A 14,216-nucleotide genomic window follows, 5' to 3' on the forward strand; every position below is an offset into this window, starting at 1 on the left:
TTGGCACTCCTCCCTGGCGTTAGCAACTTGGATGGTGCCATGTCTTGGCGTTGGCAACGTGAATGATGCATGTCCCTGGCGTTGGCAACTTGAATGGTGCATGTCCCTGGCGTTGGCAACGTGAATGATGCATGTCCCTGGCGTTGGCAACTTGGCTGGCACCCAAGACTTGGTGCCTAGCCAAGCAACCATTTCTGGCGTTGCCAAGGATAACGCCAATGATAGTGGCGTTGGCAACGTGCTCGAGGTTGTTTCCTATGGTGCCAAAGTTGCTTGGCGTTGCCTTGAATAACGCCTATGGTTCTTGGCGTTGGCAACGCCCTCGAGCTCCTCTTCAAGGCTTCATTCTTGTGCTTGGCGTTGCCCATAAAAACTCACTCCTTTCTCCAAGTTGGCAACGCCAACTTCTCTTCCAAGGCTGCCTGGCGTTGCCTTCAACAACGCAGCTGTTCATACCCTGACCGGGCTCCTCCAACTCGGAGAATCCATAAAAGGTCCGACCTCGTCCTAAGGCTCACGCCTCAAGGTCGGACCTCGGACAATAAAGCAAGGAAGGCCCATCAAAAGGAACGCAGCCCAAAGCCTAAAGGCCAAAAAGGCCTAGAAAAGGCGGTTCCACAAAGATAGAGTTAAACTCCCAAAAAGATAAGATAAGATAAGAATATCTTATCTAGGGAAGATCACGGCCAACTACTATAAATACACTGGAGCACCCAGGTATGGCATTCATTCACATTCTACACATATCTGCTTGGACCCATGCTAACTTAAGCATCGGAGTGTCATTGCAGGTACAACCACCAACCGCTCTGCATATCAAGCTCGGGCCACTGACCCCCCACCTCGGGTCTCTCCAGACGACCGAGCTACACGTTTCAGGTAACCCTCGGAACATTGGTGCCGTTGCCAGGGATCGAACCCGGGTCGTGCGCGTGACAGGCGGAAATACTTACCACGAGCTACAACGAAAGCCTGAGCCTAAAAGGGAAGGAGGTCAACACGATAGAACTCGGACGAGTTCAATCCCGAGAAGATCTTCGGCCACAACCAGAGGGAGAGACCGAAAAGGTCCAGATTGGGAACACACCTGAAAAAATAACAAACATAGGAGCAAACCTCGAAACGAGCCTAAAAGAGGAACTCATAACCCTCTTAAGGGAGAATTCCGACCTCTTCGCCTGGAAAGCCTCCGACATGCCAGGAATAAGCCCCGACCTGATGTGCCATAAGCTATCAGTTTACCCGGGATCCCGACCTGTCCAACAAAGGCGCCGAAAGCTCGGACCTGAGCGCATGCAAGCAATAGAAGAACAAGTACAAGCACTACTAGATGCAGGGTTCATTAGGGAAGTAAAATACCCCCTATGGCTCGCAAACGTGGTCCTGGTAAAAAAGCCCAACGGAAAATGGAGGATGTGCGTCGATTACACGGATCTCAACAAAGCCTGCCCCAAAGACCCATATCCACTACCAAACATCGACGCCTTAGTAGACGCAGCCTCAGGCTATAGATATCTCTCCTTCATGGACGCATACTCAGGATACAATCAAATCCCGATGTACGGACCCGACCAAGAAAAGACCTCGTTCATAACCCCAAAGGCAAACTACTGCTACGTAGTAATGCCCTTCGGGCTGAAGAACGCAGGGGCAACCTACCAGAGGCTAATGAACAAAGTGTTCTCAGAGCACATCGGACTGCAGCTGGAGGTGTATGTCGACGACATGCTGGTAAAGACACAAGAAGACAGAAACTTGCTGACCGACCTCACCAGTATCTTCGGCACCCTCAGAAAACACAACATGAGACTCAACCCGACAAAGTGCACCTTCGCCGCAGAAGCCGGAAAGTTCTTAGGCTTCATGCTGACTCAAAGGGGCATCGAAGCAAACCCGAACAAATGCCAAGCGATACTCAATATGAAGAGCCCGACGTGTGTCAAAGAAGTACAACAACTGAATGGAAGGCTAGCCGCCCTATCAAGATTCTTGGCAGGATCAGCAATAAAGTCACTACCTCTCTACTCACTCCTAAAGAAAGGGAAACCCTTCTCATGGACCCCGGAGTGCGAGAAAGCCTTTCAAGAATTCAAGGAATTCCTTGGGCAGCCACCAATCCTAACCCGACCTTTAAAAGGAGAAGAACTCGTACTATACCTCTCGGTCGGAAATCGAGCAGTCGCCTCAGCGTTAATACGAGAAAATGACCAAGGACAACACCCCATACACTTTGTAAGCAAGGCACTACAAGGGGCCGAATTAAACTATCAGAAGATAGAAAAATTCGCCTACGCCCTAGTATTCACAGCTCGGAGACTCCGTCCCTACTTTCAAGCCCATACCATCAAAGTTCGGACAAACCAACCCATGAGACACATCCTCCAAAAAACAGACCTGGCAGGACGAATACTGTAATGGGCGGTGGAACTGTCCGAGTTCGACCTCCACTATGAAACCCGGACTGCCATAAAATCTCAGTATCTAGCCGACTTCATCGCAGAATACACTGAGACCCCTGGAACCCCACTCTCATGGAACCTATATGTCGACGGGTCCTCAAACAAAACTGGAAGCGGAGCCGGGGTTATACTCGAAAGCGACCAAGGAACGCGGATAGAACTGTCCCTAAAATTCGAGTTCCAGGCTTCGAACAACCAAGCCGAATACGAGGCCCTACTAGCAGGTCTAAAGCTAGCCGAAGAGGTCGGAGCCCAGAAAGTCACGATCTTCAGCGACTCCCAGGTCGTCACATCACAAGTAAATGGAAGCTACCAGGCCAAAGACCCAAATATGAAAAAATACCTGGACCAAACACAGGCACAATTACGCCACTTTTCAGAGATACAGATTCAGCACATACCTCGGGAACAAAACGCCCGGGCAGACGCCCTCTCAAAACTTGCCAGCACCAAGCCCGGAGGCAACAACAGAAGTCTCCTCCAGGAAACCTTACAATCCCCCTCCGTGCTAAGAGAGGAAGAAACGCTAAATATATCCAACCAACAGCAAGGATGGATGACCCCCATACTCAACTACTTGAAGTCAGGAACTCTCCCCGCCGAAAGAAAGGAAGCTAAAAGACTCACGAAAGACGCCCAGAATTATACACTAATTCACGACGTATTATACAGAAGAGGATTCTCAAAACCCCTCCTTAGGTGCGTCCCGACCTCAGAAACAAAAAGCGTCCTCGAAGAAGTCCACGGAGGCATGTGTGGAAACCACCTCGGAGCTCGGGCATTATCCAAGAAAGTAGTCCGAGCCGGGTTCTACTGGCCGACCTTGCAAAGAGACGCAACGGAATTTGTGAAAATATGCCCCCCTGCCAAAAACACGCCAATTTTCACAAGGCACCACCCGAAGACCTTATCAGCATCACCGCACCATGGCCCTTCGCAAAATGGGGACTTGACCTACTCGGCCCGTTTCCCCAAGGACCGGGGCAAGTCAAATACCTCATAGTAGGGGTCGACTACTTCACAAAATGGATCGAAGCTGAACCCTTAGCCACCATCACGGCTCAGAAAAGCCGCAAATTCCTATACAAAAACATCGTCACAAGGTTCGGAGTCCCCTACTCCATCACAACAGACAATGGAACACAGTTCACGGATACAAGTTTTCAAAACTTGGTGGCCGAACTAAAAATCAAACAGCAATTCACCTCAGTCGAGCACCCACAAGCCAATGGACAAGCAGAGGCTGCAAATAAAGTCATCTTGGCCGGGTTAAAATGAAGACTACAAGAAGCCAAAGGGGCATGGGCCGAGGAGCTCCCCCAGGTGCTATGGGCATATCGGACAACTCCACACTCTACAACGGGAGAATCGCCATTCCGACTAGCTTATGGGATGGAGGCAACGATTCCTATCGAAATAGATGAGGGGTCACCTAGAACCATCTTCTACAACGAAAAAGGTAACCCGCAGGCACAAAGGGAGGAACTCGACCTCCTCCCCGAGGTCCGAGAAAGAGCTCGGATCCGAGAAGAAGCCTTAAAACGGCGAACGGCCCTCAGATACAATCAGAAGGTAATAAAACGAAGCTTCTCTATTCACGACCTGATTCTAATCCGAAATGACATCGGAACAAAAAAGTCAGGAGAAGGAAAGCTAGCTGCAAATTGGAAAGGGCCCTACAAAGTAACAGAAGTCTTAGGAACAGGCTATTACAAAGTATCTGACCTAGAAGGCAATGAGTTGCCCAGGGCCTGGCACGCCTGTAATCTAAGACGATACTACAGCTAGAAAAAGATAACCCGAGGTGTACTCTTTTTCCCTACAAGGGTTTTTTAATGAGACACCCGGTCAAGTAAGGCACCCGACCTAGTCAAGGGTAAACACTCTGTAAATATTCTTTCTTTTTTAAACACTAATCAAATTTTTCTATTCTCTTTTCTCCTTCCTCGCGATGAAATAAATCCTGAAAAGTACCCCGCCAAGGCGCATTAATTTATGCTCGACAAAACGCAAAAAATCATTGCCAAGAGACCACACAAGGTCGGCAAAGATAAAGCGACGAGGTTCAAATTAATGTGAGAAGTTATAAAAGCAACTCTGAAAAGGCTCAAAAAAGCCAAATAAAAAGAGATTACAAAAATAACTTAAAAGGCCGACCCACGACAAGGTCGGACCCAACGAAGGGAAGTACTCGACCACTCCACCCGAAGTCCGAGAAAAAGCCCGGATCCGAGAAAGAAGCCTTAAAACGGCAAAAACAATGATTTCGAAAACGCTTACTAAAAAGTTGCTATACAAAAACAACTAAAAAGTACGAGCGATAAAACGAAATCAAAAGGAAAAAACAAAGTTTCAAAGAAAAAGCGCTAGCTAAAAAGTTGTTATCCAAAAACAACTAAAAAAGCATAAAGCGGAGCAAAAAGTCAAAACGCGAACAAAACACCGCATAATAAGCTAAAAAGTTACTACAAGTAGCTAAAAGCGAAAAGGTGTCCAAAGCGTCCACAGAAACCCTCCAAAAACAAAAGAGCCCACAGGCCGGGCAAAAAAACCAAAGATAAAAGGATTACAGAGAATCAAGGTCCTTTCCGGACTCCACATTAACAGAAGGCTGCGGAGGAAACATAGAGATCGGGACAGCATCGACGGCACCGTCATCTCGGTTTAAAACCTCCACACCAGATCCATCCCCGGCCAAAGGTGAAGTCGGGTTCGCAACCAGAACTTTGGGGTCGGACACCGGAACCTCATCCTCGTTGGGAGCAGGAACAATCTTTCCCTCCACAACAACGTTATCCGTACTAAATAAGCTCAGATCCAGGTCAGGAGCAAGAACCCGGACCTGAGCCTTCAAATTTTCAAACATAGCATCCATACCCTTAGCCACATGACCTTCTAGCTCGTAAAAATCATCCTGAGCAGATTGTAATCTCTCCTTTGTCTCCACGAGCTCGGCATATGTCCGAGTATAATTCTCCGTCGCCGCCTTCGCCATCTCCTCAGAAGCTTTCGCTGCCGCCACAGCCGCGGTAGCTTTAGCTTTCTCCTTCTCCAGAGACGCCTCCAGCTCAGTAATCCTAGCAGCCTTCAGTTCACTAATCCTCTCGAACTCAGACTGAGTCTTCTCAAGTCGGGAGCTGGTCGCACCAAGGGGGGATTTCTTAAACTCCCGGGCAATAGCGGCATGAAGACTAGCCATCCGGACACAACTCCGCGCCATATACTGAAAATGATGCTCCATAGACACATCATCAGTAGAAATAAAGGTCTGAGGGAGAATGTGCTGTTCAATCCAACCAAGAGCATCGAAATCCTTGTCATTAAAACCCGCAAGCTCTTGAGAGGTCTTCTGTTTCTTGGGAAGAGGACCCGAGGACGAAGGCGGGGAAGAGTGACCGGGTCCAGAGGTCGGAGGATCTTGATTTATAGCTCGGAATTGGGGAGTCGGAATAGCCTTCGACCGAGTAGTGACACCCACGGTAATCTTCTTCGGAGAAGATCGGGCAGAAGCCTCAGCCTCAATATTCCGAGCAGCCACGGACTTCTTCGTCCGACGAAGGAACTTCATAGAATCCGTCTGAGAAGACATCTCTGCAAAATTAAAAGAAAAAGGATCACCAAAAACAGAAATTCCACCAAAATAAAAAAAGCAAAAATACTCTCGGAGGGTCGGGAACTACCTAACTCGGAACGGAGAAGGCTTGGATCCCCCAACATTTTCTTCGTGTCCAAGTGAGGTGCCCGACCCCATAAACTGCTTACCACACCCACAAAGGCCTGCTCCACCTCATCTAGACTCTCAAGGGTATACTTAGTAGACACTACTTTCTCCTGCCAACAAAGAGGAAAAGAAGGCTCCCCACTCTCATCCAAAAAGAAAGGTCGGACGTCTCCAATAGCCTGGACCTTGAAATAGAAGTTCTTAAAATCATGAAAGGACTCATCATACAGAGTGCAAAACTTCCTTCCCTGGTTAGCCCTAAAAGAAACCCAAGATACCTTCCCTCCACCCGACCCTGGCTTTGTCAACACAAACAAGTAGGAAAAAAGAGAAATAGAGGGAGCAACGCCCAAGAACTGACACAAAAGTTGAAACAGCTTTAAAAATGCCCAAGAATTTGAATGGAGCTGCGTAGGAGCAAGATTACAAGACCATAACACCTCAGACTCCAGATCGGTGAAAGGAAGTCGGACACTCAGCTTAGAGAAAAAACAATCATAAGCATAAAAGAAGAGCTTCTCGGAACTATCTAGGGGCGGGAAGCACACTCTCTCCTCAGAATCCGGGGCTACTAGTTCATAATCCCTCTCAGACTCTCTATTTTCACATATGCTACAATGCCTACGGAACCTAGCTAAATACTCAGAATCTACCACAGAAGGGACTTTTAGAGGAAGAGGGTCTACCCAATCAAGACCACATGGAATTTTAGTCGACATCGCTTGAAGAACCTTTCGAGACATAAAATTCTTACCTACAAAGAAGAATACAACAGCAAGCAAAAATCACATAAAGAAGACAGCGAAAACCCATTCAGCAAAGCAAGAAACAAAAACCCACGAAGTAAATGCGGCAACCCGGAACAAAACATACCAGAGAACAAAAAGAGCCCCCCCATATACAAACAACAAGCAATGGCGGCGCCTCTTTTCGGGGCAACCCAGGCATAAAGAAAAAGAAACAAACAAGAGCCACACAAAGAACAGAAGCACATGTACACAAGAAAAGAGAAACATGGGAACAAACCTGGAAGAAAGAAACGAGGACGACAAGCTCCGAAGCAAGGAGAACGACGGCACAGAGGAAATCCCAGAAAGACACACGGAGAGATTCGGGGAAGTAGAGCAAAGAGAAAGAAGAAGCAATGCTCGAAAAGGTAGTAGAAAAACAAAAACGCAGAAAAAGAAGAAAAGGGGCAAATAAATAAAGCCTTCACAAAACCCTAACAGAAATCGAGGAGAAACGGTAAAATGCAATAAATGCAGGAACGGCCATTTTTGAATTTTGAAAAACTACTATGCCCGAGCTCGACCTTCCAAAAAAGGACGAACTCGGGCAGGGGCACTGTTCATACCCTGACCGGGCTCCTCCAACTCGGAGAATCCATAAAAGGTCCGACCTCGTCCTAAGGCTCACGCCTCAAGGTCGAACCTCGGACAATAAAGCAAGGAAGGCCCATCAAAAGGAACGCAGCCCAAAGCCTAAAGGCCGAAAAGGCCTAGAAAAGGCGGTTCCACAAAGATAGAGATAAAACTCCCAAAAAGATAAGATAAGATAAGAATATCTTATCTAGGGAAGATCACGGCCAACTACTATAAATACACTGGAGCACCCAGGTATGGCATTCATTCACATTCTACACATATCTGCTTGGACCCATGCTAACTTAAGCATCGGAGTGTCATTGCAGGTACAACCACCAACCGCTCTGCATATCAAGCTCGGGCCACTGACCCCCCACCTCGGGTCTCTCCAGACGACCGAGCTACACGTTTCAGGTAACCCTCGAAACAGCAGCCTATTCCTCAAGTTGGCAACGCTAACTTTGCTTCTCCAGGGCTGCCTGGCGTTGTCCTCAATAACGCACCCTATTCCCAAGTTGGCAACGCCAACTTCTTCTTCTTGGTTGCCTGGCGTTGTCCATAAAAATGCCCCTTTTTCCCAAGTTGGCAACGCCAACTTCTTGCCTCCATGCTTCCTTGTTTCATCACCTATCATCAACAAAGGAAATGGCTTCAAAGTTTTACCAATTCATGCAATAAATTTCATGAGATTCATTCATACTCATTCATATATGTATTCTTTAAATCATTTGTATGAATTTGGCTAGAATCAACATGTTCCTTGGTGTTTTCATGCATGAAGATAAAACTCATAAAAGGACTTGTTTAATTAGAGAAAATGAATGAAATTAAGCTAAAACTACTTAAACTAACTAGCTAATATAGAAAATATGCAAACGCATCACAACACCAAACTTAAACCTTGCTTGTCCTCAAGCAAGAAGAGAATCATGCAATAGAGATTGACAATCCAAGGTAAGAAGAATAACAACTCAATGTTCATGGTAAGCTAGTTTTTCTAAGAATGCTACAATCACAAAAGAAATGTAAATGATTGATGCTTCTATCTAGCTCAATTTATGAAATCTTTTTCTTATATTTCTTCCTTGAATCAAGATTTTGATTTTCTTATTAGCTTCTCCTTTTGGGTGCTTTGCCCCATGAGTTGATTACAAAACTACGACTCTAAATGCTTTGTTTTCAAGTATTACCACTTGATACATAAGCACCACAAGCATTTAATTAGAGGATTTCATTAAGCACATTTATTTCTTTTCTTGACTCTCTAATCATTGATGCTCAGAGCCTTGAGCTTTGAGGGAGTGCTTTTGCACTTGAGCCTAGCCTTGACTTCTAAGTGTTTTGTTTTCAAGCATTTTACTTGATACATAAACACCACAAGTACTTAACAATAGAATTGTCATTGGTACTCAGAGCCTTCAACTTTCTCATTCTTTCCCTTTTTCTTTTCTTTGCCTTCTTTTTTCTTTCAAGGTTTTCATGATTTCAAAAGATTTCACAAAATGTCCTAGATGAAAACTTCAATTAAATCAAATCTAATGCAATTGAGCAACAATCAAACATACTAGCCTTCCAATACTTGTATGCGCATGCCAAGTTCTTCTTTAATTCCTTGTTTGTTTATGATCATGATGCCTTTTTTTGCTTTTGAATTCACAAAACTCAAGTTGGTAGTCATAATGCCACAGCAACATATTGCAAATCAAAATTCAAGCTATGCTTATTCATACCACACATGCATATAGAGAAGGTAATAAGACAATCATGCAATTTAAAGTGCTGAAAACAAATGAGAGAAAAAAGAACTTTACAACCTTGTAATTTATCTTCTCTATTGTTGTCCTTTTCCTCCTTTTCTTTCCCTTCCCACACCAAACTTAGAATGATTGCTTGTCCTCAAGCAACAATTAGAACCATGGCTATGGGGCTAAGATAGATCATGAATGTCTTACACAATGAAACATTAGTAGCACATGTGTTTCAAGTAAGCAAAAGTAAAGATAACAATTAAGGAAATAAAATCTAAATTAAAAGTAGCAATTGTTAAGTAATTTTTCTGATTGTTTGGAGCTAGTGACTAATCATGCAAAGGGTTAAAATGTGTCTTTAATGAAACTTTTTGGTGGAACACCAAACTTAGCACCTCACATTCACCTTTGAATTCTGTTGGTGTGTAACACCAAACTTAGCTCCTTGCAATGCAGATAAATATACTTAACTCTTTTATTGAATTAACTAAGAAAAGAAGACTACCTTTGGTTGGGTTGCCTCCCAACAAGCGCTTTTTTATCGTCATTAGCTTGACGGTTGTCCCTCTTTAGGGCGGATGATGATCATAGTGCCTTAATCCTTCCCCTCTCACCGTGAGCTTCCTTCCAGTATCATTCTTGATGATTTCCACATGTTCAAGTGAGAGGATTTTGTTCACTGTGTAGTATCCAGAAAAGTGTGGAGATGTCTCTATTGGTTGGTAAGTTAGCATCACTTTATCCCCTGGTGAGAAGTCTTCAGTGGAGATTTTCTTGTTTCTCCATCCTCTTGGCATTTTCTTCTTGGGACTCTCTTCTTTTCCAGGAGATAGTTCAGGTTTTGGGATCTCAATTTTTGGACTGTCCTTGATATGAATCTTAAATGCTGACTTTGATTGCAGCTTCTCCTCTATTCTTTGAGCTTGTTGCAGCACCTCCACCTCTTCATTTTCTTTCCAGCATGAGCTTGGAAGTGCCTCATCAGGTGCCTCTTTCAAGTTTGGATCTATGGAATCAATCTTCATACACTCTTCCTCTTGGGTGGAGTCTTGCAAATTCTTGAAGACATGGAACACTATATGCTCATCATGCACCCTTAGCATTAATTCTCCTTTTTCGACATCTATCAATGCCCTGGCAGTGGCTAAAAAGGGCCTCCCTAGAATAATGGGAGTGTTGTCATCTTCCTCTATGTCTAGGATGACAAAGTCAACTGGGAGGAAAAATTTGTCCACCTTTACTAATACATTCTCTACAACCCCGAGTGCTTGCTGAATAGATTTATCCGCCATTTGAAGGGCTATCTTTGTAGGTTTCAATTCATGAATCTGAAGCTTCCTCATCAAAGATAGAGGCATCAGATTTATGCTTGCACCAAGATCACAAAATGCTCTCTCAATCATCATGTTGCCTATTGTGCAGGGGATGTGAAAGCTCCCTGGGTCTTTCATCTTCTTTGGCAACTTTTTCTGGATGATGGCACACTACACTCCCTGGTCATCACAACCGTTTGTCCCTCTTTCAAGGATCTTTTCTTTGTTAGCAATTCCTTCATGAACTTAGCATATAGAGGCATCTGTTCAAGTGCTTCAATGAAGGGGATGTTGATGTGTAGTGTCTTGAATATTTCCAAGAATTTGGAATATTGCTTCTCTTTGTTCTCTTCTTTAAACCTCTGAGGGTATGGGAGCATTGGTTGGTATGCTTTCACTGCCTCCTTCTTAGCTAATTTATCACTTTGTGTATAGGTTTCTTGCTCCTGCTTTTATTCCTTCACCTCTTCTTTTAAGCCTTCTTTGATGTGCTCTTCCTGAGTAATGGCTTCTGTCTCCACTTTCTTCCCACTTCTCAGGGTGATTGCTTTACACTCCTCCCATTTTATGGCTTTTTCTGTGTCTCTTGGGTTGGGTATCGTATCACTTGGAAGAACATTGGTTGGTCGCTCGGCTTGTTTGGCCAATTGTCCCACTTGTCTCTCAATATTCTTCATGATGACCTCATGTTCCTTGTGTCCCTTAGCTAAGGCTTGAGTGGTTTGAGCAAGTGCTTGCAAGGTTGCTTCCAGACTTGAGATTCTGGCCTCATGATGGTCAATTAGAGGTATGATGGGGGTTGATTGTTGTTGGAAGTTGTTGGGTGGATTAGTGTGGTAATTTTGTGAAGTGGATGTTGGTGCAGGAAAGTTACTTTGGTGAGTTTGTGAGTTATTATGAGGGTGTTGATATGTGTTTTGTGTTTTTCTATATTGGTTAGTGTTGTTGGCATGGTGATTTTGGTTATTTGTGTTGCGGGAGTGATTGTGGTTGTTGTTCTTTTGCCAATGGTTTTCACCCCACTTTAGATTGGGATGATTTCTCCAAGATGAGTTGTATGTATCACCATGAAATTCATCCTGAGAATTTGAAGTATTCTGCATGTATTGAACTTGCTCTTGTGGTTGTTCAACAGTGGTCCCTTCACCTTGGCTCCATTCAAGTAATGGTTGATTTGTTGTGTTCACTGATGCTAGCTGGAAACCATCCATTCTCTTTGTTATCATCTCCATTTGTTGTTGGATTTGTTGGTGCATTAACCTGTTTTGTGCCAAGATAGCATCAACACCTTCGAGCTCCATTACACCTTTTTTTGGGGTCGGATTATGCTGCCTCTCTGATGAGTAATAATATTGATTGTTTGCCACAATCTCAATGAGGTCTTGAGCCTTCTCGGCAGTTTTCATCATGTTAAGTGATCCTCCTGATGAGTAGTCTAATCCCTTCCTTGCTTCTAAGTTTAAACCTTCATAGAAGTTTTGGAGTTTGACCCAGTCACTAAACATGTCAGGTGGACATCTTCTCATGAGTGCCTTATATCTCTCCCAGGCTTCATACAATGACTCCCCTTCCATTTGCCTGAAAGTTTGTACCTCTGTCTTCAATTTGATGATTCTTTGAGGTGGGTAAAACTTTGCTAGAAATCTGCCCATCAGGTCATTCCAATCATTGAGGCTTTCCTTGGGGAATGATTCTAGCCATTGAGTGGCTTTATCCCTCAAAGAGAATGGAAATAGTAACAACTTGTAGACATCTGGATGCACTCCATTTGTCTTCACTGTATTGCATATCCTCAGAAAAACAGATAGATGTTGATTTGGGTCTTCAAGAGGTCCCCCTCCATAAGAGCAGTTGTTCTGTACCAAAGTGATGAGCTGAGGTTTCAACTCAAAGTTATTGGCCTGAACTGGAGGAGTGGCAATACTACTCCCATAATGTCTTGGATCAGGGATGGTATAAGAAGATAGCACCCTTCTAGGTGGTCTATCGTTGTTGTTGACCCCTCCAGGATTGTGCATCTCATCCTCCATGACTTGATCTTCTCCCTCTGAATCCTCTTCACCAACTATTCCCTTTCCTCTTTCTACTCTCCTTATCCTTCGGAGGGTTCTCTCGTCCTCAATGTTACGTCTACTAGCTCCTGACATACACAAATAGAACCAAAATCACAAGTGAGACACTCTAGAGTTAGAGTGGAATTAGAGTTAGTGAAACAAAGTATCAAACAGTTAGTGGGCTTAACAAAAGTACTAAAAAAAATGCTTAATCTAAATTACCATTCACTTAATTATTGTCAATCTTTTCCAATCCCCGGCAACGGCGCCAAAAACTTGATACGTAAAAATTAGATTTACGTACAACCGGCAAGTATACCGGGTCGTATCAAGTAGTAAAACTCACTTAGAGTGAGGTCGATCCCACGAGGATTGGTAGATTAAGCAACTTTAATTAAATGGTAAATTTAGTCAAGCAAATATGATTTTGATTTTTATGAGCATTATGACTTTTGAACATAAGTGCAGGAATTTAAATTGCAAGGAATTTAAGGACATGAATATAGAAATAAAATGAAAGTAAACTTAAAGTGCAAGAAACTTAAATGACATCAAAAATAAAAGGCAAGGAATTTAAAGGTTGCAGAAATTTAAAGAACATAAGGGTAAATAGCAAGAATTAAAGGAACAAAATGTAAAAGACAAGAAGAATAAAGTGACCGAATGTAAAAGGGAATTGGGTTGTGGGAAATTAAACAACTAGAGGCAATAGAAATAAGAATTGATGGTAGAGAAGATCATTAGGGATCAGAGATGCTAGTGTTCATGAATTGATGTTAGTCAAATCCTTCTCAATCATGGGCATAGATCCATGACAAGTGGGTAATTGAATCCCAATCTCTTGGTGATTCAATTTCTCTCAACATAACCAAATGCCACTCTCGTGATCTATTTGTTCATGAGAAGAGATGATGCTCAAATCTAATCCAGCCACACAATTTCTATAATCTCAACCAAGGAGAGTTACATCTCACATACTAACCAAGGTGTATTGATTAAAGAAATCATGAAAGGATGAACTCTAAACTGAATTATGTGGCTCATTCCTCAAATTCACCACATAATTCATATAGATTAACCCCTCTCTCGATGGTGGTTGAATCTTTGAAGAACAAGAGTTTCCTCTTTAGATCAACCACTAGAATTGAGGAGGAGAAGATGTGTTCACCAATACATTTCAACTAGCAGAGCTCTTCCCCCTAATGAAAGTGGGGTTTAGTGAGTCATTGCTCCAATTTCAACAACAATTGCCATAAACCAAAATTAAACTAAATGCAAAGAAAGATGAAGAAGAATAAGGAAATGCTTAAAGCTTAAGAAAATGAAGAAGAGAAGTTCCAAGAAGAACCCCAAAATAGCTCTCCGGGTCTCCTCCCGGAAGTACCAAAGAGTTCTTAAAATAAAGTGCTAAGAGTCTAAAATTCTAAGTGTCCAAAAGTGTTGAAAAGTACAAACTCAATCTCTATTTATACTAGTTCCAAAACTCTTTCAAAGATCTTGAATTGGGTTGGAAATATGGGCTTCCTCTTTGTTGAATTCTTGGCTCAATTGGAAGAA

Source organism: Arachis stenosperma, chromosome 9, assembly GCF_014773155.1.
Source record: "Arachis stenosperma cultivar V10309 chromosome 9, arast.V10309.gnm1.PFL2, whole genome shotgun sequence".
In the NCBI taxonomy this organism is placed as follows: domain Eukaryota; kingdom Viridiplantae; phylum Streptophyta; class Magnoliopsida; order Fabales; family Fabaceae; genus Arachis; species Arachis stenosperma.